At 38.0% G+C, this 5835-nt stretch overlaps 1 pseudogene; it reads right to left on the reverse strand.

Moving 5' to 3' along the window:
* Positions 1 to 4015: 4015 nt before the first annotated feature.
* LOC112512860 lies at positions 4016 to 5487 on the reverse strand (annotated as a pseudogene).
* Positions 5488 to 5835: the final 348 nt, after the last annotated feature.

Here is a 5835-nt window from a genome sequence, read left to right on the forward strand (position 1 = left end):
TGGGACAAGTGTCCAGCCTTCCCATACCGGTAGCAGACCCTGGGCTTAACCAGACATTCTCCTCTATGCACAAGGTTGCATTTAGGACATGGTTTGCTTGATTGTCCTTGCCATACCTTCCTTTTCGAGTTCCCATCTTTTTGTCTTCGGGCTTCGTTGTTTGAACCCTCCCATTTCCTCTTCAACTGGCCTCGTTCGGATTCTTGGCGGACCATTTTCTTTTCTCTAACTTCGGCTGCATTCACAGCCTTTTGGAAAGTAGTTGGTTTCATGGTGAGGACAAACTCCCTGATGGATGCTTTCAATCCCCACATGAAACGCTCTACCCGTCTCTCCTCAGTAGAGACATAATGCTCTAAGAACCTAGCCTTCTCTGTGAAGCTGGTCGTATACTCCCTGACCGTTAAACTTCCTTGTTCTAACCTCAAGAATTATTCTTCAAATTGTTTTACAGCAGTTCTTGGGCAGAACTTCTTGTTGAACAACACCTTGAACTCATCCCATGACATCCTAGCTACAGCCTCTTCGCCCCTTAGGTTGGTAATTATTTCCCACCAGAATAGGGCTTCAGACTTCATCATGGAAGCAGCATAAGTCACCTTGTCTTCCTCTGCACATTTGCTAACTTTGAAGACCATCTCTGTCTCCTTTATCCATCTCAGGACCGTAACTGGGTTTGGCTCACCCTGAAATGGTTGAGGTTTGCAAGCTAAGAAAGTTTTGTAGCTACAACCCCTCTGTCCCGTGCTAGTGTTGACATGACTATTAGCTTTTGACCTTTCTCTATGGTCCTCTCTATGGTTGACGTTGCTAACCACTTTTCTTACCACGCTAGCTTCTCTAGCCTCTTCATTCCTCTGTTCTACCTCTCTTACTTGTGCTATAAAAGTAGGCAGAGCAGCTTGCAGAGCTCTGGACACCTCTTGAGCAATAAGGTCTACAGGGGTGGTGGTCGCTACCCGTGTGCGACCTCTACCTCGACCTCTGCCTCTGCCCGATGCAGAGCTCTCTTGTACCGAGGGCTCTGGCTTGCTTTGTTTTGTTTGCAATCTTCCTCTGCCTCTTCCTCTGCCTCGTCCTCTGCCTCTAGTGCTTGCGGTCCTCGTGACCGCAGCAGAGGCTGGTATCACCCCTGGTACAACAGGGGTAGCCCCGACCAAAGGTGTTTCCTCTGCATCGGGAGTTGCCAATAGAGTCCTTCTCGATCATTGAGACATTCCTTCTTTCTTAACTATATGCGTATAATATATTATAAATAACTATTCTTATACACAACTTAGCATTCCACAACCATTCAACAAGATTTAAACACCAACACAAGTTTATTTCATTCTGTAATCATGTCAATCGGCTTATCCTTAACAAGTTTAAACTAAATAAAAGAAAACACTGAGATATCCCAGCTCTAGGCTGCCAACTTATTGCAAGAAAACTTAACCACACGCAGTTCATATGCTAACTATTTTCTCCTCATCCTCTTACTCATGACATATCCATAGGGTAGTTTGTGATTCTCACAAACTCCTTATAAGGGCTCTTTGGGTGATGCCTCCATACAGAGCTCATGTTTGGGCCTTGGCAAAACTGTCGTGCCCAACGTGAGAAGTACTCCTTGGTGGAGTCCAAGTAGCCCGTGGCCACCTCACGGCAATAGCGAGCACGATCTCCCAATCGCACCTTCCATGATCGTGAAGCAATCCTCCTCTCCCATTCCAGCTCTACACACTTCCATGCCATGGTGTGGTTGTTTTCCAAGAGTTCATTATTCTCAGTCAAAACTTTGTTCAACTCTTCCCAGAGCTTCTGCCCTCTGGCTCTGCAGAGCTTCTGCTCTCTATTCTTCCAGAGCACCTGCTGCTCTGGCCTCGTTCTCCAATTCCTCCTCTTGGTCCTAGACCAACTCCTCAACGTCCTCGTCTTCCAATACTTCTAGTGCGCTTGTTATAAACCATTTTCCTACAACTCACAGTGATAAATCTATTAACCTCAACACAGTCATCACTTAACAGCAAGCACACTAACAGCAAGAATAATAGTCCAAATTCATCATTTCTGTTTCAATTTTTTTTCAACCTTAATTCTGTCTAAGTTTAGGCTAAAAATCATAACCTATTTCTCTTAGAACTAAGGCTTTGATACCACCTGTAAAGACCCATAATCCGATCTTTATCTTAACCTCAAATCATTAATAAATTTCAACCTTAACAATTGGAAACTTACATAAAATACCGGATTGAAACAGTTTAAACATAAATCACAGCGGAAGTCTGAAAATTTCTTCTGATCATACAACAATTGCTTAAACCCACAACTAACTACTCTTCATCAAGACAAGTCACGACTAGACTTCATTTCAAGTCTATCCTCTTCACGCGTAAGCTGGCGCTACGCCCTCTCTTTGCCCTTGCTACTATTCCCAAAAGTGTAGTGACCTGATTGCATTATTTTTATTTTGAAAAGAAAAAAAAACACGAGTTTGATGAGCCTAAGGCCCAGTGAATAAACGGTTTACACACAGTTCATAAACTACCGAAACATGAGGGGGAAAGGACTATATCACACAGCATTGCCTGGCGAACTTCACACAACATGTTCACTCTTACGGCTTAACAAGTTTCACACAACGTGCTTGTTTTCAGGATTAAATCCTTAGTACAGTTCCCCCCCCCCCCCAAATATCCCACACAACATTTTATCATTGAAAACACGTTCACACAACAAAAATATTCGTAAAATACAGCAAGCTTGCAATTTAACAGAAACAAATATGTAACCCTTAAAAAAACATCACGTAAACTCACTGTGATTGATAGCTTCGAACGTTCGTCTGATGAACGTCACACACACAACTCTTGAGTATTGATTCTCTGCTTTCGCCTTCTAGCTCTTGAATACCTCTATTTGCTAGTAAGGAACCAATCTCTAGCTCATCACCTTCTATATATACTCTTCGTAACCTCCTTACGAATTAATTACCACTTAATTGGTCGGTTACAAGGCAATTAATACCATTTTAAAAACCCAATTTATTCCTTTATAGCGATTACAATTCTAGGCCATAAATAGTTCTAATGGCCAAAATTAAAAAAAAAATTAAGTAAGATTCTCAAAAACCTCAAATAATATTTTAAGTTATTACAATAAAAATGTCTTATATTTTTAGATATTTGAACAAAATTATGCATTTTTTAATTATCAAAGCTAATCAATTATTATTTTTTATTAAAGTTCACAATTAAAAAAGACAAAAAAAAAACATTAAAAGTGTTGGTGAAATTGTCACACATTAGAAAGAGATGGTAAAGGAAGGGAGAAAAGATGTTATAAAAAGAGATAGAGGTGAATGAAATTTCTAACTTTGTCTTTTGTGATGATGGAGTTTCAAGTGGATCCCTTTAGTTTTATAAAAACTAAGAAAACACCTTTAAGTATTAAAATTTATAAGAGAATATCCTAAAATTTCATAAATTTCAATGGGTAAGCTTGGTTCGAACTTGATTCGGGTTTGAGTTCGAGCTTCATTCGAGTTGCAATTCGAGCTTGTTTCGAGCTTCAAATGAGTTCGAGCTTGAGTTTAAAAAATTGCAATCGAGTTCAAATCGAGTTTAGTTTTTAACTACTCGTGAGCTTCCGAGTCGAGTTCGAGCTTGAGAAATGGTTATCGAGTCGAGTCGAGTATATTTATACTCGAGCTCGAGTCGCATCATTTACACCATTAATCCAAACCTCAACTTTTAGCTGGAAACGCTTTTCAATTAAAGATTGAAAATTAGTGCATAAAGTGAAGGGGGGAAAAAGCAACTAACCTAAAGATAAAAAGACACAATAAATTTAACTTTAAAAACAATCCTACATAACAGTAAGCAATTTTTTTTATTTTTTATTTTTATTATTATTGTCGATATCTGTATCAGCTTACAAACATCTTCACTGAAATTAACAATTAAACAAACCCTCTGATGGCCCTAAAACTAGGAACTTGAACCATGTTTTTTGAAGATTATGATATCAACGCTTAATCATGTCTTTTAAAGATTTTGATATCTCTCTAACGAGACTCCATATAGGACAAAGCGTCCTTTTGGGAGTACACCCCGCACTTGAAAAAATGAGATGTTCCACCATTTCCAGCTCCATCAAATTTGAGAACCCCATCTATGTAGACTTTAACAGCGTTCTGGTCCACATCGTGTATAACGTTCAAACGAAACCACTTGTTGTATAAATTAGAAAGAATGACGGTTTTCCTGGAATAGTAAAGACTCTTGTCCATCACCCTGAGCATTGCGGTTGTAGCGTGCGGGGGCTTCGACCCAAAAACCTACATCTCACACACCCGGGTTGTCTTATGTGGCACGTATCCATAACCTTCGAATTGCCAAACACCTGAAGCGTAATCATAACCCTTCAAAATACGAAAAAGTGTTCGTTAGTTTGATTAGGCTGGACATTATTTACGTCCTTTTGCTACAAAAAAACAGACTATCAGTTGGTAATCTGTGGATAAAAGCCATTACTTACATTTTCAGATCAAAAAAATCTGTCGCTACCCTATTTTTAGTAGTGTGTTTTATATAAGAATAAGAAGAAAGAAAACGAGAAGATATTAATTACTCGAATACGAATCTCGGTACGTGGTAAGGTTTTGCTGTTTATTGAGCGAGGTTTGTCTGTTTTAAACACCCAATGAAACAACCCAAATTCCTGGCACAAATAAGCATCCAAAAGTATATTGTTCCAAATCTAAAGACTTCAACGAAATGAAAGTTTTCAAGATTAAAAAACTTAATGTAGAAAATGCCTAAAAGTTGATCGCTAAAAAAACTCGAATATCGCTCTTTGACATGTCTTTATTCAACGATGATCAGGTTCTAAGCTTTCTCTTTCCCCTTGCTACCACTCCTGAGTAAGCGATCACCTGGACATATTTTTTTTAAAAGGAGATGGGTGAGCCTAGGGCTCAGTGAATACACAGTTTAAAATCATACAAAACAAAGTATATTTAAAGAAAATCACAATTTGTCATGCATATGGTTTAACATAAATCACAAAGCCGACAGCGTTATGGGAGATGTCTAACTCACACAACATTGTCTGACGAACTCACACAGCATGTTCGAACTTACGGCTTAGACAAGCTCACAAAGCATGCTCGTCTTTATAGATTCAAACCGTAGTACATCCCCATTGCCACACAAAAATCCACAACATATAAAAATTTATCAAGCGTTTTCATGCATACATGATATAATGAAAATCACAAAAAAAAAGTCCCAAGTAAGCTTGGGTATAATTATGGATAAAACGTGCATCCATTTATAGAAAAAGTAACGTATAACTCACCGTACGATCCTTAATCTAAATGTCCCTTGATATGCCTGATGCCCTCCCTATAAATCCACGATCATAGTTTTAACTCTAAAAAGAAATTATGTTACTAATAATGACGATGTTTAGAGTTCTTTGGTTAAGTACCCATAATGCCATCTACACAAATAATTAAAAATGTAATCTCGATCTCAATTGAAATCTCCCCACACACATGTCATATATATAATTTTATAAACTTTCGGATACTAGGCATTATTAGTATTAGTAATATCATTTATGATGATGACGATGATGATAATAATAATAATAATAATAATAATAATAATAACTTTAGATAAACTTTGGACATAGTCCCAATAATTAAATTTGAAATTGCACTTATGGCTTGGGGAAAACCATTCTCGCTCTGCAAGAGGAGAAAAACCCCATTCCTCAAAAGATATAATCTTTTTAATGACAAGTTTAGAAAAATTAAAATTGCCATTTATTTCATCTCTACTATTA

This window comes from Cynara cardunculus, assembly GCF_001531365.2.
Source record: "Cynara cardunculus var. scolymus isolate 2C chromosome LG 5, CcrdV1, whole genome shotgun sequence".
NCBI classification, from domain to species: Eukaryota; Viridiplantae; Streptophyta; class Magnoliopsida; order Asterales; family Asteraceae; genus Cynara; species Cynara cardunculus.